This window comes from Nomascus leucogenys, chromosome 1a (assembly GCF_006542625.1).
Source record: "Nomascus leucogenys isolate Asia chromosome 1a, Asia_NLE_v1, whole genome shotgun sequence".
Taxonomy (NCBI): domain Eukaryota; kingdom Metazoa; phylum Chordata; class Mammalia; order Primates; family Hylobatidae; genus Nomascus; species Nomascus leucogenys.
The window spans coordinates 100,162,762-100,182,963 of NC_044381.1; the positions used below are offsets into that span (position 1 = coordinate 100,162,762).

Sequence of the window (20,202 nt, forward strand, 5' to 3'; positions counted from 1 at the left end):
GATTAGGAGCCCACCCTACTCCAGTATGACTTTATCTTAGCTAGTTACATCTGCAGTAACCTTATCACCAAATAAGGTCACATTGTGAGGCACTGGGAGTTTAGGACTTCAATATATAAATTTTAGGAGGAACACAATTCAACCCATAACAGTGGGTATATAGCCCATCCATATTTTATGTGGATATTGACGTATTTTTATTTACATATACTACGTTAGTATTTACATTCCCTTTGTCTGATCTATTATACTTTATTTTCTTTTCTCTCCTTTTTTGGTTGATTATTTTTCCCCTGGGATAATGAAAAGCTTTTTCTATGATTCTCATTCCTCTCCTCTATCAGCTATTACATTGTACCTTATTTTATATTATTTTATAATATATATTCTAAATTTATTACAAGATGACTTAGTTAATTACTCTGCCACTTTTTAGGCAGCAAACTACATCACGTTAAAAATAACTTCTTTGTTTTTATAGAATTTTACTTTTCTATTTTTTAAAAAATTGTATATCATTACTTTAGAACAGTTTTATTGAGATATAATTCATGTGCCATTCAATCTACTCATTAAAGCTGTGCAATCTGGTGGTTTTTAGTGTATTTACAAAGTTGTGCCACTATTACCATAATCCTATTTAAGAACACTTTTGTCACTCCACAAAAAACCCATACTCATCAGAATCACTCCCCATGCCCCATCCCCAACCCCATATAACCATGACTCTACTTTCCATATCTATGAATCTATTGATTCTGGATATGGCATATAAATGGGATTGTATCATATGCAGCATTTTTTGACAGGCTGTTTTTATGCAGCATGATTTCAAGGTTCATTTATGGTATTGCATATATCAGTACTGCATTATTTTTATTGCCAAATAATATAATATTTTGTGAATATGCCAGGTTTTATTAATCCATTCATCAGCCGATAGACATTTGGATTGTTTCCACATTTTTGCCATAATGAGTAGTATTGCTCTCACGATTTTTGTATAAGTTTTTGTGTCACCGTATTTTCATTTCTCTGGTGTATAATTAGGAATGGAAATGTTAGGTCATATGGTAACCATATATTTAACATTTTAAGCAATTATATTTAACTGCTTGCAAAGTGGCTACACATTTTTGCATTTCCAAAATCAATGTATGAGGATCTTAATTTCACTACATGTTCACCAACACTTGCTTTTTTCTTTCTCTTTGGCTATAACCATTCTAATATGTGCAAAGTGGTATCTCATTATTGTTTTGTTTTACATTCCCTTGATGTTTAACATATTTTCATGTATTTATGGATGATTTGTGTGTCTTATTTTGAGAAACGTCTATTTAAATTCTTTGCCCAATTATAATCTGTTTGTCTTCCTATTATTAAGTTGTAAAAGTCATTTATATCTTCTTGAATACCAGACCCTTATCATAAGTATGATTTTCAACTGCCTTTTCCCATCTTGTAAGTTGTCATTTCATTTTCTTTATGGAGTCATTTGATGCACAAAAGGTTTAAATTTTGATGACCGATTTTGCTTCATTTATTATTTGGGATTTGGTGACATCTAAAAAACTACTCGCAATTTCAAGGTCACAACGATTTACACCTCTGTTTTTATCTCGAAGTTTTATACGGTTAGATATTACATTTGGATCTATGAGTTAAGTTTGGTAAAGGAAGTGGGTTCATTCTCCATCGTTCATTTTTCTTTCTTCCTGGGAGTTCTGACAATTATAGATTGTCTTCACAGGGTTTCTTACACTAAGAAAGAGATCAGAGAGAAAACACCTTTAAAGCGTTTTCTCATCTTCTGTAGGCTCAGGGCAGTTACAGCTGAGGAGCAAGTCTAGTTTACCATTAAAAGAGCTGCAGATACACTGCCACTATTAAATCCTCTACTCTTGGGTCTCTTAGGATGAGATAAAATCACTGGCAGAGAAGAAGTTTCACCCCAAGTGATGGTATATCTGAACCAAGGAGGTCAAGGATCTCCAAAATGTGCAAATAAACTGTGTAAACTCCCTTGTACCTGGTCTTATTGCTTAGTTGCCTTTCCTTCAACTCACCCTGATAACCCCGTGCCGTTTTATATTATTATATAAGAAAGGAGAAAAGCCTTCTACATTTTTGTTTGATTTTTATCTTTATATCACTTATGTGGAACAGCCAAACAGGCAAGCTCCTTTGTAGAGAAAATCACAGAATTTAAAATCATCACATAATTAACAAGTTGCATTTAAGAGACAAATCGAATATACCTGATTTTAACACACATTTGACTTAATCTCTAAACAATAACATAGACGCATATCAGTGTTGTCTCCCACAAGTAATTTTGATTAATGAATCCAGAATATGACGTAGATTATATTATTAGCTACATAATATTGGATCATATTATTATATGGACCACATGCTCTTATTTATGTAGTTGTCAATATAATTTATCTTACATAGTGAGATACACAGTCTACAAATCACAAAGAACTATCTTCCAAAACTACACTGAAAAGGTTATTGACATAACCTTTAATTATATACATTACTTTAAGACCAGCCTCCTTAAATCCATAAGGCAGTAGAAGTATGGTATGAGAATATTTTCAATGAAGGTGATAAAACATACTGGATAGGAATATAGATTTTAGACTTAAATATGTATATTTGGAATGGAAGCTATGATTTTTAATAGTTCTTTGACTCTTGATGATTTACTTAGACTCTTGGAACCTATATTTTAAAGCTATTATAATACCTACGTAAGAGGGTTATGTTAAATGTTAGTTGGTGTATTACACATATGCACACATCTGTGTGTGTGTGGAGGGGTATGTGTGTGCATGCGTGTGCATGGTGAAAATCCTGATGCCCTGGTTTTAATGCAAATCTCTGGCTTATGAAAAGAGATTTATGTTTTACAGAAAGCAAATCTCTATATTTCAACTTATTTCCACCTGATTTTTTAATTCTTCCCACTTGTTTTACCAGACAGCCAATTAAGTTGTGTTTTGGTTAGGATGGGTGGCATGTATTAAATGTGAGTTTACACTGGTGTTGATGCTTAATGTGTACGTCATCCCAGCTGATTCTCAGTTCACAGCAGATCTCCATGTTACATTCTCCTTATGTATTTTGTCTCCATCAGATCTCTGCCATTTTGTTCAGTGAAGAATTGGCTGAAAAAATCTCCTCATTCAGACTTTTTATTTTTTGTCACTTCTCACCTTTTCTCACTTCCTTGCTCACATTTTCTCACTTCCTTGCTACCTTCCCTCATATCCTCCCTCTTTGTCTTATGCTAACTGGGAATATTTTTTTCATTTCTTCTTTGTCTCTGTTTGCCATAATTGCAAAAAGAACTTTTTTAGGGGAGGGATCTTCCAGGAAATCAGATAGAAAGTGTAGGACAGATCTCCTGACTCCTAGAAAGCATAAATGTTTTCACTTTATATTTATAAATATATTTCACTTATATTCACCATAGAGTTGCTATCCGTATGTCTGTTTTTGTTTTTGTACTTTTTTCTCCAGGTCACAATTTTTTAATCACACTCCTCTATGACAGAGAAAATCAAACAAAAAGCAGCAGCAAACTAGTTGGGATGCAATACAGTAAAAAAGCTTTCTCCAAGACATAGGCCTTCAAAAGCTCATAAAAATTAACTTTTCTTTCCTTTTTTTGTATTTTATTTAGATTTTGACTACCTATTGAATAGCAGATGACAAGGTTCTAAATATTTGGCCAGTGGGAAGAATGAACAATGGAATATGTAAAGGAACTAGAACTTTAGGACAAAAAGTTACCGTATTGACTAGTATTTTAATTATCATGCTCCTTCAAGCTTAGCACCAACACAAAGAAACCAATTGAATGCACAGTGGTAGCCAGACTATTTCTAGTTCTAATTTTATTAGTGATAATAGGGTTAGTAGTCATTTACTTATCTAAAAAATCCTGAATAAGTGCTTAAAATTTGGCTTCTCCAGAGGGCACATAAATATGAGTCCCTGTTCTCCAACTATCCACTACCTACTGATGCATGGTACGAATGGAATGTAGGCCATGAAATGTCTTTAGAAGACATCTCTTTGCTCCCTGACTCCTTCCACTGCGTTGGCAGTATCTAATTTGCCAAAATGAGGAGAAGCTTTTGAATAGAGGCCATTACTAGTCTCAGGACACATTGAATACTTTTCAGTATTTTAAGCCATTTAAAACATTTTTGTGAAATGCATTATTCACACTGAAAAGTGCATAAAACACACATGTGTAGTACAAAGAGTAATTATAAAATGACTGCCAGGCAGCCTGATTTTTGGTGTAGAAATTGAACATGCCAGTACCTTCAAATCCTATATGTCCCATGGAGACTACATTTCCTCCATTCACTGGCAAATAAACATAATTCACACTTTTATGTTAACCACAATTTGCTTTTAGTTATGATTCTATCACCATTTAAATATGTCCTTGGTTTTGAAATTTATATATAAATAAAACCCAGAATATTCACTCATTTGTGTCTTTCTTTTGTCAACATTATGCTTACAAGCAACATGTTACTGCTGGAGTGGCAGCTATTCATTTCCACTGCTTTATAGTATTTTCTTGTTCTCTCCAATTTATATTTCTATTCTACTCTGAGTGGGCAACTTGGTTGTTTTCAGTTTGACATTATCACAAATAGCACTGCTGAAAGGAAAACACTTTTTGCATGTCTCCTGAGCACCTGTACAACACCACAGGTCTGTTAACAAGTCTCTATTTTCATGATCAGAAAAAGCTCTCAGAACAAAATTGTCTTTAAGAAGTAAGTTTACCTCTGTGGCATCTTATGTTTCCTAAATGTCAATCTGCTACTCCTCCTCGTGTTAACTTTATGCAGCTTTTTTTTATAAAGAGGTTTTTATTAGTATTTCATTCAGCTTAAAGAGGTATCCAAATTATCTAGCCTGGCATTGTTGAAATAAAAATTATATCGAGTACTATTTTAGTTTTAGTTTTTTGTATAGTTGTATTAGTCTGTTTTCATGCTGCTGATAAAGATGTACCCAAGACTAGATAATTTATAAAGAAAAAGATGTTTAATGGACTCACAGTTCCACATGGCTGGGGAGGCCTCACAATCATGTTGGAAGGCTAAAGGCACATCTTACATGGTGGCAGACAAGAGAGAGCTTGTGCAGGGAAACTCCCCCTTATAAAACCATCCGATCTTGTGAGATGTATTCACTATCATGAGAACGGCAAGAGAAAGACCCACCCCCATGATTCAGTTATCTCACACTGGGTCCCTCCCATGACACATGGGAATTGTGGGAGCTACAATTCAACATGCGATTTGGGTGGGGACACAGCCAAACCATATCAATAATTGTGACCATGGTGCACATTTGACTTTTAGCTCAATTTTTAATCTAAATATTTTTTATTGGTTTACTATGGCTGTGAAATTAATAAAGACTGAGGGCTTAAAACAGTACACATGTATTATCTGCTGTTGTCATGGAGTAGGAATCTAAACACATCTTAGCTGGGTCTTCTCTTCAAGGCTATGATAAATGTATTGGCCTGGTTGAGTTTTCATTTGGAGGCTTAACTAGGGAAGAACTCACTTCCAAGCTCCTTCAGGTTGTTGGTAAAATTCATTTTCTCACTGCTGTAGAATTATGACAGTTTGATTTTTCAAAGCCAGCAATTAAGAGAGGGAATCTGCTGTTTGGAGTCTCTAACTTCGGGAAAAATACCTTCCTTCAAACGATTTGCCCAATATGACATCCCTCAAAATAACTGTATTCATCTGTTTTCCTGCTGCTAATAAAGATATACTCCAGATTGGGTAATTTAAGGAAAGAGGTTTAATTGACTCACAGTTCCACATGGCTAGGGAGGCCTGATAATCACCGCAGAAGGTAAATGAGGAGCAAAGTCACGTCTTACATGGCAGTAGGCAAGAAAGCATGTGCAGGGGAACTCCCCTTCATAAAACCATCAGATTTCATGAGACTTATTCACTATCATGAAAACAGCATGGGGAAAATCCACCCCCAATGGGTCTATCCCACAACATGTGGGGATTATTACAATTCAAGGTAATATTTGAGTGGGGGCACAGAGCCAAACCATATCAATAACTCTCTTTTTATTAACTCAAAGTCAAATAATTGGGAGTTGTACATACATACATAAACTGCCTTTTTTTAACTGACATTTAATATTGATTTGAAGTTGTAGCTTTTAACTACACTCAATGGAATAAGATTACACACAAGTGTATACACCAGGGAGTAGCAATAACAGGGACATTTTAGAATTATGCCAACATATATTGTAGCACATGTTTTATGATTATTTTTAACTCTCAAAAATTTTTTATGACTGTGTTATATTACAACTGACCAGGTATATTATAATTCATCTAAATACTAGATTATCAGTATATATTTAGGTTGCATATGTCAGTTTTTAATGTTTGAAAAATTCCAATCATATCTGATAAATATTTAGGCCTTGATATTCTCAGCTAGAAATAAGTGCTTTTAAAAACTAGAAAAAAATGAGAGATGGGGTCTTATTTAAAAATCATCCAATTCTATTTTTAAAATCCTAGGGACAAAAGTAGATACTAGATTTATCTCATTAAAAAAAATGCTTGCGTCAATAGCCTTGCCAATTGAAAAATTAAAAATAATCATCAAATCAAAAGTAATTATTATTTTGTATAATAACAAGTAACAGTAAAAAATACTCCCAGATTTAGGCCAGGCACAGTGGCTCATGTAAGCCCAGCAACTTGGGAGGCCGAGGCAGGTAGATGACCTGAGGTCAGGAGTTCAGGACCAGACTGGACAACATGGCTAAACCCCATCTCTACTAAAAAATACAAAAATTAGTTGGGCATGGTGGTGGGCACCTGTAATCCCAGCTATTAGGGAGTCTGAGTCAGGATAATTTCTTGAACCCGGGAGGCGGAGGTTGTAGTGAGCCGAGATTTCACCATTGCACTCCATCCTAGGCAACAAGAGCAAAACTCTGTTCAAAAAAAAAAAAATCCCAAATGTATACAATAGGGTGCTGTCAAGAAATTTCAAATAGCACATACTTATTGTTTGCAAAGCAACCATATCTATCTGTTATATCCTCCAAGGTTTTCTACTCACAGTGTCCTGTTTATTTCAACATCTCTCCCACCCTGATTTAAACCAGAAAGTTACCTTCAAAAATAGATTACCCCAATTAATTTATTATCTCTTATCACATTCCAACTTTTTTTTACTACATTCTAATTAATATTACTCTATCTGCTCTTTTACACAAGCTAAAGTTGAGGACATTAGCCAACACTTGTACTTACTCCACATATTTAACCAATAACCATGTTGGAAAGCTTTTTTTAATTATTATTTTACATTCTTATAGTTAGGGAATGTGGGCTCAATGGCTTTTTTTAAATCAGAATTTCTTTAGCTGGTTTGAAATAATAATCTCTCCTATCTAACTTACTACCAAGAAGTGCTTCAGAGACTGAATGAACAGTGCCTGCCTGCTGATAGATGACAGATGTAGGCTAAATGTGTTTATTCACTTTAATCATCATATAATATTTGTTTCTAGTAATTTTGTTACAGCTTACAGCTATACCTGTCAAAAACTTCTCAATTAGCAGGTAACTTTTATGGCTATGACTAATCACTAATGTGGATGATTTAATATTAAAAGAACCCAAGTTACTTTTAACTTTTTGAAAAATTTACAGAAAATAGCTACACACAAAAAGTATCTAAAGTATCTACAGACTTATAGACTTGAATGGGTGCTATGTTTTTTCTAATCATTTTAGCCTATTCATATTTGATGCTTTAATGATTTAAAATCACACTGCAACCAACTGTAATCAGTTTGGCTGTAAATAACAGACTTTTCAAAATAGTAGTAGTTTAAGCATGTTAGAGAGCAATCCAGGGCTGGTAGAGCAAATTCAAGGCAATTAGGAATGAGTCCTTATCATCCTTGCTCGTGACTCTCATCTTCAAGGTTACCTTAATGTCCCAGTTTGGTGCTAGGTTTCCACACATTATATTCGAACTGTAATTCGAAAGAAGGCAAACAGCACAGGATAAGTGGTAGATCGCATCTCCGTTATCTCCGTGTAAGCAGCCTGCTCTGGAGTTCTCAACATTTTCGCTTATGTATCATTGGAAGGCACAATCTACAAAACAAACTTCATTCTGGGCAGTGCAATGGGTAAAAATTAGGTTCTTCTTCTGAAGAAGGGACAAGTGGATATCAGAAACGCAACTAGTACTTTCTCATAAACACATAACACGGGCACATATGTGTGCACACAGATATGTGTATAGATTTGCATACACAAAAGTATATATGATAGTTTATTCTGTTTTTTTCACTAAGCTTTTGTCTAAATTCCACTTCTTTATGAGTCATAAACATTTCAATGGCTTGATTTAAAATTCACTGAGTTGATGTAGCGTTGTTCACCCTAAAATTGGTAATAGGCTCTTTCCACTTTGTTATTGTTCTTGCCTACTGCACTGTTGCAGTAATGACTGCTGCTGCTGCTGTTGCTGCTGCTGCTGCTGCTGCTGCTTATGGAGAGTCTGTCCTGGGCCAAGAATTTTGTTAAACAGTTTATATTTACAATGGGTGGATAAAACTGCATCTTGATCCTATTTTCAGGCATAGTGCAGGATTTGAAGGAAACACGAACTCAAATCACAGAAACACAATTAATACAGAGCTTTCTTAAATCTTTCTTTAGGGGTAGAAGAGCAGAGTGCACTTCCCAAAATACAATAAAATGTACTAAGTATTCTTAACCCTCCATTTTCCTAAGACAGAAGAGAGAGAGAGAGAGGAGAAAGAGAGAAGGAGAGAGAGAGAGAGAGACATTGCATTCAGTGATATAAAATCTTCCATATGGTGTTAGTTTGTCAAAATATTTCTGTAGGAGTACTGCCGGAACTTTCCACCCGCACACATACTTAGTATTTATACCCTCAGTAAATTCACTTTGCTTCCTTCTGTATGTGTGTATGCCTTTCTTCTCCCATTTTTCGTGTTCACAGAGACTCAGCTATTCGATTTGATTTTCTGATAGAGTTAATTAGGCTACCTCAAAGCCCACAATAATATGAAGAGAAATTATTTCCTGAAGAATTTTCCATATTTCTAGATGCCTGAATTCTGTCATACAGCATCTCCATACTGGTGACCATTCTTTCTGCATTGCTTTACTACTGTGTTTCTTTAATTGCTATGGCAACAGCACAACAGAGCCAATATAACCACAGGGACTACAGTTACAAGAAATGTTAAATACCCTAGGGAAACTGAAATACAGTGGATAGTCTGACATCTCTATGGCTCAGAGATTCACCTTTCAGAATTTCAAGGAAAAACTGGATAAAGTAATAAATCATTTATTAGATTTGAAACACGAGTTAATAGCATTCAAATTTGTATTATAACCTTTTTTATGTCCTTTCAAGTTGTCATATATCAACATGAATTCCGGGAAAGAGGCTGCTATATTGGAAGAAACAGGGGTCATCTACTGTGCTGAGGTAGCAGCGTGATGATTTCATTGCATTTCACATTTGTGGCAATGTTCAATGTGTGAATCCTTCCTAATTCCTGTGACCATTGAAGCCTAATTATCCTGCAATGAGATGCAGTAGAAAGACAACTGGGGCATTAAATTCAGGTTGGAATCTTAGATACCTAATGTTTTCTGGCCTTCACTGAGATTCAGATTCCTCATTCATCAATGATGTACAACTCAAGATCTTTTTACTCTGATGCTTTCCAAAAGGCACAGATACGTTGAGGCAAACATCTTCAGGTTTGACATTGATAGGGAGCAACAGGGCAATATCACAGCAACAATATACTCTGTAACTGAAAGGTAACATCTCTGCTTATTTATCTGAAGCCACATGCCTACCCACATTTTATATAGAATATTGTTCTTTGTTATACTTTCTTGGGTCCTTTCTCCTCTTCATCATAATGCACTTTAATTTATGAAGTAGAGGAATTTGGCTATCCTTGTTTTATTGTACCTACAAAAGCAATGCCCTGGGGAATGTACCTTTCACAAACAAAGTGGATAATCAAATTATTTATCTGAATGAATATATTAGTCAATTCTCACACCGCTAATAAAGACATACCCAAGATTGGGTAATTTATAAAGAAAAGAGGTTTAATTGACTGACAATTTAGCAGGGCTGGAAAGGCCTCAGGGAACTTACAATCATTGTGAAAGGAGAAGCAAACATGTCCTTCTTTACATGGTGGCATCAAGAAGTGCTGAGCAAAAGGAGAAAAAGCCCCTTATAAAATCAGCAGATCTCATGAGAACTCACTCACTGTCACAAGAACAGCATGAGGGTAACCACCCCTATGATTCAGTTACCCCCCACTGGGTCCCTCCCATGACACCTAGGGATTGTAGGAACTACAAACTGAGATGAGATTTGGGTGGGGACAAAGTCAAACAATATCAACAAATAACCATCTACTCCCCAGATTAATTGTACTTATCTCCTGGAGGTACTACTGTTTTAATTAATTGAAGTTTTATATATGAATTATCTCCCTCTTTTCTACACACATCACTCCCCTTTCCCAAATATTTCCCACTTATTTCTGCACATGCATAGGAAATGCTCATGATCAACAGAAATTCATTTCAGGGAACCATTGCCACCTGCGCCAGCTGACTCAACGCCAAACTCCTGTTGTTCCAGCACTGCAGGGAATCTTCACAGCCTCTTAGCACTAACCTTTTCTAGGCTGCTTTTTCTCCCCAAGCAATTTTCTGCAAGAAAGAACACATTTACCTTCACAGTTCCTAGCAGTATTTACTGGTAGGTTCCATGTGTTCCCAATATCACATAGAGTCTCGGTAGGGAGATTTCTGAGTAGGCAAGATAGGTGACAACTCAAGCCATACCAATTAAATAATACTGAGTTTTCTTTGCATAGAGAAGTCACTCTCTCTTGTATGAGGTGGAATTTATACACTTAAAAGAAAACTTCGCATTCTGAATTAAAATATTTGGGTGACTTCAGTCATGTTTTCACTTACCAAAGAAAAATGAATGACTATAGTTAAGTGTGTCATTTTGGTTGCCTTCCAAGTTGTTCTGATGTCTTTACTGTGTGAAATAAAATAGACTCTTTAGGATCCCAAACTCACAATGCCAAAGGGAAAGTTAAGGTTGGAAACTGAGTCATGTAATACTGTCTTCCTTCTGTTCCCCAAAAGAGAGTTGTTATTTCACAACCCTGTGTCCTGACTTCATACATAAATCAGGTTCCCACTATAGGCCACGTATTTACCCAACTGGCCTCCGTCACGAATTGCTCATGAGGAAATTCCCTGTAAGCTCCTAAATCTTTCAGGATACATATATAACCTGAAAGATACATATGTATACATGTAAGGGAGATACCCCTTCTGTAACCTAGCACTAAATCCAAGTTCTGTTTAATCTCATCCCGACTATGTCAATTACTAGCTTATCTTCGCAGGTGCAGGACAAGAAGCAGACCAGAAATCATTTCTCCACCTACCCAAATGCGTAATTGACTTTTTCTTTATTCTATTTGTTCATGTTTCCTATATTTTATGTAAAATGTAGATACACTGAGCACCAGAGGAATGCATAATTGTCTTTTCCTTTCTTTTTTTTTTTGAGACGGAGTCTCGCTCTGTCGCCCAGGCTGGAGTGCAGTGGCGCGATCTCGGCTCACTGCAAGCTCCGCCTCCCAGGTTCACGCCATTCTCCTGCCTCAGCCTCCCAAGTAGCTGGGACTACAGGCACCCGCCACCGTGCCCGGCTAATTTTTTTTTTTTTTTTTTTTTTTTTTCTGGTAGAGACGGGGTTTCTCCATGTTAGCCAGGATGGTCTCAATCTCCTGACCTCGTGATCCACCCGCCTTGGCCTTCCAAAGTGCTGGGATTACAGGCGTGAGCCACTGCGCCCAGCCAATTGTCTTTTTCTTTTACTCCCTTTCACCTGTAAAATACAGGTTTATTGATCACTAATCAGAGTCTCACAAGAATGTGACCGTTTGCCCTACTACCTACCTGCCCTCTCTTTTATCCTTCCTGCTTGCTCTTTTTCCTTTAAATACTGAGGTTTCCAAAACCCTCTTGGGAAAAGTGCACAATACAGATGCTCCTATGACTTGTGTTTTTACCCGAAGCATCCTCAAACTTTGGCTAAATAAACCTCTATCAATTGAGACACTCTTCGAAATCACTTTTTGGTTAACAGCCACAATAATCTGCTAGCACCTTTAAAAGTTAATTTAATTGTAAAGAGAGACAAAGAAAATAAACGAGTAAATGACATGATGAATGTAAACTATCATTGTTTACAATGTTGGAATTAAAAATCCTTTATATGAAAGTGCTATATAATCAGAAAAACACAATATAAATAATATTTGCCACTAGCAATCTAACATACTAGGAAGAACATGGCTTTGGGAAATAGATCTCTCTCTCTCTCTCTCTCTCTCTTAAAACTACCTTTTGTTTACTTTCTATACAACTGTGAGAGTATCCCTTACATTTCCTAAATTCAATTTTATCATCTACAATGGGAATAAATTAACTGTATGCAGTTGTGCAATATAGTTGCACAAGCTCAGCAGCTTCAGGCTCCTGAGTACCTGGGATTACGGGTGCAGAATACTATGCCCTGCTAATAAATTTTCAAAATGACGTAAAACATCTTTTTATGCAGCCTTCACTTCAGTTTTAGAAAGCAATGAATATCTGGAATATTTGCATATCTACAAGTTAGAGAAGGCACAAGTTAGAGAAGGCATGATCATGACAAATTTTGTTTCCTCATCTATAAAGAAATTATTACTTTGTGTTTACCTATCTTCAATAAGTGATAATTATTATTTTTAGAATTATTTGTTTTGTGTAAGTAATTGGTGTCTTATCTGTAGTTAATTTATGTAAATAATGTTTATGTAAATTCATTTCATGGTAAAAATACGTGTGTGTGTATATATGTATACACACACGCACATGTTGAGAACAAAAATTACAGGATACTATATTAAGAACTCAGAAACCCATGAGGAGTATGCAAATTTAAATATCAAAGTATAATAAGTCAACATTTTCATAGTTGGCCATCTGTTTTGTTTATATACCTGTTTTACACAGATCCTAACTCTCTAAGTTTATGCACCTTGTGTATGTTGCAGTTGCTAAACACATCTTCCCGAAAATGTTAATGAAAGGATAAATAAATTGATGCATGGGTGAATTTTAAGAATTTATTACATTCAAGGTACTTAGCCATATTAGTAGTGACTGTTATAATCAAATCCCAAAATGTAATTATTCCAGGTTATATATATCATATTTTGAGGCCTGAATTTTAGAGGCTCAATAATAATATTATTAGTATGTATTTTAATGGAGAATGCAGTTAAAATGTTAGCATTTATAGTCTCTCTAGGAAAAAAGTTAGACAAAAAACCTAAAATATTTGAAATAAAACTCTTAAAGGCATTTCAGTTTCTAAGCTATATTATAAAATATCCTTTACAATACTGTAGCCATTTAACACATCCTGCAAAAGCTCATCAATATCAACAGACATTAACATTTGTCCCCAGACATTAGTTGAGACAAAGGGGCACTAATTGAATTAATAGCGTTCTACTGAATGATGGCAAGGTAGCTATGGAGGAGCCCAATAACTTTCCTTTAACTCAACATATAAATTGCTACCATATTGGTTTCTGCAGAGAATAGGCTTTACAATCAGTTGGTTGTAAAATCTAAATTTGCTTTTATATTTCATCCTGGTTCCCAAATAAGTACTGATACTCTTGAGCATATGTTATGTAATAGCCATGACAGAAAGATGTATGTAGTAATGGAAAATCATTTTTCAGTTTGTGTGTAATAGACTCTTCTTTGTCTGAACAGAATTTGGTTCAAATAACATATAATAAAGAGATATGTAAATATTATCTAAAGAGCTGCAACTGCATCACTATTTGCTGAGTTACAATTCCAATCAAATATTTAACAAAAACCTGTCTGTGTTACTTACATTTAACTATTTGGAGAAATAGACAGATCGTGCATGAAATGGCTTTACTTAACTAGATTAAAAACATAGATTGTATGTTTCATATTTATGAATTTTTAAATTATTAATTCCAGAAAAGCATGAAAGCTGTTCTGACTTTCCATTTACATTGATTTTTTAAAAGTCGTTATGTATTAATATAATAAATATGTCAAGGTTTGTGAACTTGTAGGAAATAAAAACAATGCTTCTTTACATGAGCTCTTACCTCGTATTTCTTAATAAACTGTAAAATCTTCATCTTGTCCAAATAACTTGGAAAAAGTCATTAATTACAATTTATATGATTTTTTTTTCATTACTTAGAGGTCTCAAACAGAACATAGACTTAACGGAGTAGTCCAGATTTTATTCTACACTTACTCTTACTTTCTAAATTACCATATCTGTATATATGTTGCCTGATGATAAAAAGTAAATCAAGCTATGAAATAGGAAATATAATTTAAGTTGCAATAGAATCACCTCTTTGAACATATATGACAAAGTTAAGAAGATTTATGTTCCTAAAATATGATTAAGTTTTGATTAACTACAGATAATGTGCCCTTTTATATATTATTCTTCCTTTGGAGCAAATATTTAGAAACATAGTGAAAAATCATTATTTCCTTTTTTAAAAAAAAATTTAATCACCTACTCAGAATTACTAAAAAGTGGCAAGAATAGCATGAAGAATTTCTGTATACCCTTTACACGGATTCCCAAATACGCACAAATACCACATTTGCTTTCCTCATCTTCTCCTTGTCTTCCTTCTTTCTATTTTTCTCTCTCTCTTTCTATATATGCGTATTTATATTGTTATATATAAAATTATGTGTTACATGTTTAAACTGTATACATAACTGATCATATACTCTATATTTATATTATGATATATATGTGGACATACAGATCTCCACCTTGATCTGGAATTACCTTTATGAGAGGATTTTGATTTTGAATTCAATTTCCTTAACAAATGTGATATTGTTTACATTTTCTATGTATCTTGTTGTCTATACATTTTCTTCTATTAGTAGTTTGGTAATTTGTGTTTTTCAATGAATTTGTCCATTTCATCTAAGTTATTGAATATATGTATTGGCATGACAGGGGATTTTGTATTTTCTTATTCTTCTCATTGGCAATTTTTGGTTTCTCTCATTTTTTCTTAATTATCTTGCAGGGATCAATTTTTCCTTTTTTTTTTTTCTTTTGACAGAGTCTCACTCTGTTGCCCAGGCTGGAGTGCAGTGGCAAGATCTAATCTCGGCTCACTGCAAGCTCCGCCTCCTGGGTTCACAACATTCTCCTGCCTCAGCCTCCCCAGTAGCTGGTACTACAGGCACCCGCCATCATGCCCGGATAATTTTTTGTATTTTTAGTAGAGACGGGGTTTCACTGTAATAGCCAGGATGGTCTCGATCTCCTGACCTCGTGATCTGCCTGCCTTGGCCTCCCAAAGTGCTGGCATTACAGGGATGAGCCACAGCACCTGGCCCTCAATCTTTTCTAAAAAACAGCTTTTGACTTTTTGTATTTTTTCTATTTTTTGGTCTGATTTCTATTTTATAAATTTCTGCTGATTTCAATAGTTTCAGTTCCTCTATTTACTCTCTTTTATATTTATTTTCTAGCTTCTTAGGTATCAAGCTTAGATAACTGATTTTAAACCATGTTTTCTTTCTAATAATATATTTAGTCTGAATTACCATAACAATTCAAATACACTGTTTTTATACCATAAATTGTTATACTTTAATTTCAATTAAATTAATTTCATTTAATTAATTTAATTTAATTTTAATTTCATTTCAATTTAATAGTCTTTTTAAAGTTCCATGAGAATCTGGAAAGAATGTGTATTCTCCGTTTATTGAAGTTGCATTTTATAATTATAAATTAGGTGACGTTGGTTGATAGTGCTGTGTAAATCTTATAGCTACTGCTCTCTCTTTTTTGTCAGCTTATTATATCAATTAATCGTGAAAGAGAAGAGTTCGTATCTCCAATTGTAACTGTGGATTTTAAAAAAATTCCCTTTTTTCTGTCATGTGTCGTTTCATGTATTTTGAAGATCTTTTGCTGAGTCCATGTGTATCCAGTGTTTTCGTGGTTTCTTGATGAATTGATCCTTTTTCTCTACAAAATGCCCATATTTATCTCTCATATACTGTTTGCCTTTTTCTAATTTGTAGCCACATCAGCTTTATATGTTCATTGTTTTAATGACATATCTTTTTCCGCCTTTGACTTTTAGTTGTTTATATCTTTATTTTCAACGTGTATTTTTCTAAATGCTTCATGGATGGCCTGTATTTTAGGCAGGGTAAAAACCTTTGCCTTTAACTTTTACATCCCATTCATGTTTGAAGTTTTTGATATAGTTTAGGATTAAGTTTACTACCTTGGCAATGATTTTCAATTTTCCCAGTGTGTTCATTGTTTATCTTTTCCTTCTATACTGGTGAACTGCTGCTGTTATGTCTTGCACAGAATATCTGAGATAAATTTTTCTTAGATTTTGCCTAGCTGTGAATACCTTTTTATGCATTTTGAAGGATACTTTTATTGGGTATAAAATTCTAGAGTATAGGATTTTTTCTTTTTTTCTTTACAAATTTTAAATAATTTCATTTTCTTTTGACCTTAATTATGATAATTCAGTTGTAAATTTTACAGTTATTCTCCAAATATGCAATACCTTTTTCTCTGCCTCTTTTAATAAATTTTTATCTTTATATTTAGTTTTCAGCCATTTGTTCTTTTGTGTCCATGTGCTTATCTGCTGCATTGGTCTTTTTATATTATCAGTGTCCTCAACTCTGGAATCTTTTCAGATATTTTTACTTCTACTATTTATTCTGCCCCGTTCTCCCTTTCTTTCTGAGAGAGATTAAGATTCTGATAATATTAATCATTCAAATACTTTTCCCTAAGATCTAATACTTTTTGTTCTGTTCTTTCAGGTTTTTAAAATCTGAATTTAGGTTTTTTCTGTTAATTTATATTCCTTTACGTTTATACTTTCTTCTGCTGTGCCCAATCTTCTGTTACGAAGATATTGTTATATTTTAGATCATATACATTTAAAAATTGTTTTTCACATATCTGCTAAAATTTCCCATCAAATCATGCATGATATCCATCTTTTCCTGTAGACACGTTAGAATTTTTATTATAGTAATTTTATGCTCCCTGTGGCAATTGTAATATCTGGGGTTTCTCTGGATCTGCTTCTATTAATCACTTCCTTTTTAATGTTCATCACTTTTTCTTGCTTCTTCAAGTTTTTATGTGAATTCTTATATGTTTGGGAATTTCCTATTTAGTAAGACCTGAGATCCGTGCCCTATAGTGGTTTTGGATACCTATCTCTATTTTACAGATGAATCTTTTGATCTCCAAATTTCTGGAGGTCTCACCACCCTGCTTTATAGCTCTGGGGCTAGATTTGTTGGTGGCCTAGGAGAATTTTTGATCTCAAATCTCACCCCTAGCATTTGTTTTTTTCTTTTGGCTGCAGCTACCCCATAGTCTACGAAGGTGGAAATATCCTCTAGGAAGCTCTAGGAAGGATTTTTCAGCTGCCCAATGTCACCGTAGGCATTTTGTGGTTAGAATCAGAAGTATTTGTATGGAGATGAAGGAGACTGAGCTCTCCCACCCCTCAGTCAGTCCTGATAGCTGAAATCCCTGAGGGATTGTATTTTTCTTCCAGTTCCTCTGCATCTTTCCCATTCTTTCCAAGCTGAAAAGCAAGTTTGCCTGAAATATTTCTTTCAATTTTCCTTTCCTTCCTCAATTTTTTTCTCATCTGAAAATAAGGTGTATCTGAGAGAAATTATCTCTACCCTCTTTCTATTCTCATATTTTTAAGATAATATTCCTGTTACTCAATGAAGGTAATGAGAATGAGGTAGGTGTTAATATTTTCTCACTGCTGCTATTGGGGCTCTTGTGGATTCTGTTTTGTTATACCACAACTGCATTCTTAAAAGTTTAGTAAAATGTAGGCAGGATTCGTTTTATCCCAAGTTATGTCAGATAGGATGTCACAGTTTCTTTTTTGTTTGTGGGGGAAGTATAGCAACAGCTGTGTATTTCCTCTTTTTTTCTTTTTCTTTTTTTTTTTTTTTATGAGACAGAGTCTCTCTCTATGACCCAGGCTGGAGTGTAATGGCACAATCTCTGCTCACTGCAAACTCTGCCTCCGGGGTTCACGCCATTCTCCTGCCTCAGCCTCCCTGGTAACTGGGACTACAGGTGTGCGCCACCACGCCTGGCTAATTTTTATATTTTTAGTAGAGACGGGGTTTCACCGTATTGGCCAGGATGGTCTCGAACTCTTGACCTCATGAGCTGCCCCACCAACCCCCCCGCCCCTTGGCTTCCCAAAGTGCTGGGATTACAGGCGTGAGCTGCCATCCCTGGTCATTTCCCCCCTTTTATCAAGTACTGTCACCTCTGGAAGTTAGATTCTGTAAGTTTCTTTGTATTCCAAAGCTTATAGTGTTACTATTTTTATAAATATGATTTGTAGCTTATCCAGCTTATTTTGTTGGTTTAGGGTGACAGTGCTGGTTTCTTATTGCTTTCTATATTCCTGAAATACTATTTATAAACACATTAAAACGCAACAAAAATATTGCATCCATATCTACAGATGTATCATTTCTGTTGTTCTTTAGCCATTTATAAAGTTTCAAGTTTCTTCCATCATATATAATTTTCCTTCAACCTAAAGACACTATCCTTTACATTTTCGTACAAGTCCAGGTTTGCTGGTGAAGAAACTGTTTCTCTTACAATTTCTTACCTTGTTTTCATCTTTTATAAAAGTATAATCCTACCTAGGTTGCTACGTTTTCCTTTCTTCATGGAGCTATTTAAAGATGTTTTTCATTATCTTCCATCTCACTTTATTTACGATGAGAAGTCAGTGAGGAGTCAGCAGTTACTTTTATTTTGTTTACCTTACCTTATTCTAATCCATCTTATTTCTGTGCCTATATTTAAGATTATTTTTCCTCTGGTTATCAGCAATTTGACGATGATGTGTCTTGGTATGGTTTCATTGTGTTGAGCTTGGATTTATAGGTTTTTTGATAACATTCAACAAGTTGTTTGCTTTTATTTCTTTAAATATATTTCTGCCTAACAGCATTCTTCTGATACTGCAATTTCTTATATGTTTGACTTCTTAACATCGTTCCACAGGTCATTGGATTTTTGTTCCCTTTCCTTTCATCCCTTTTTATCAGTATTACAGCATAGTTTGTACCTATTACCCTGCCTCCACTTACATAGATTAGCAGAGCTCTTCTTCAATAACTCTCTTTTTGCTAGTACACTGCCCCACAAATTCAAGCCACCTGAGACTCTCTGCTCTCCAATCTTTGTCTTTTCAGTTTAACAAGACTGTTCATACTTTGCCTTGTTTCCCCTTCTTGCGCTGTGATTTGGAAGATGTCTCCAGGGGTAATTATAGAATTAATTTTTAACTCAGTATCTCAAGGATCACAGTTCTGTATTTATTCATTTCCAATGTCTAAAACTTGTTGTTTTATATATTTTTGTAATTTTTAAAAATATTTTTGTAATTTTATTTGTTAATGCTTATTTTGGAAAGGGTAGTTTAATACCAGTTAGTAATGAACAGAAGATTCTATCTTTATTTGTTGATAATGATCATTTTTATTAACGAGATCAACATTTCATATGGCATCAAATAGGTGTTGTGCTGGACACCTCTTAACCTCAGTAGGGAAGGATCCAGGTTCAAGAGGCGGAAGAAGAGACCCAGAGCCAGCAAGTGAGATATGGGGTTTGATTGGGGGATTACACAGAGGGAAGAGTCCAGTGGTCTCAGCCTGGACTGCATATCTGCCTTATGCACAGTCCAGTGGTGGCAGGCTGGTCAGGAAAACCACAACTGCTTGCAACTTATATAGCATTTAACACCCTCCCCTTAACAATCTCCACCTGGCAGCCTCCATTTAACCCAAATTTCAGGGCATCAATCTTCTGTACAGCCCATGTTCCACTGGACAA

At 34.8% G+C, this 20,202-nt stretch overlaps 1 protein-coding gene across 3 annotated transcripts in view; it reads left to right on the top strand.

The window, feature by feature from the left end:
* The window catches only part of LRFN5 (leucine rich repeat and fibronectin type III domain containing 5), a 299,317-nt gene that overhangs the window by 259,591 nt on the left and 19,524 nt on the right, over positions 1-20,202 (top strand). The window contains exon 1 of one of the 3 annotated variants that reach the window (XM_030813824.1): positions 12,695-12,708. The exons of the other annotated variants lie outside the window; for them this stretch is intronic. The gene's annotated coding sequence lies outside the window, so the exon portion shown is untranslated. Of the gene's footprint in view, positions 1-12,694; positions 12,709-20,202 lie in introns of those variants that run through there. 3 annotated transcript variants of the gene reach the window in all.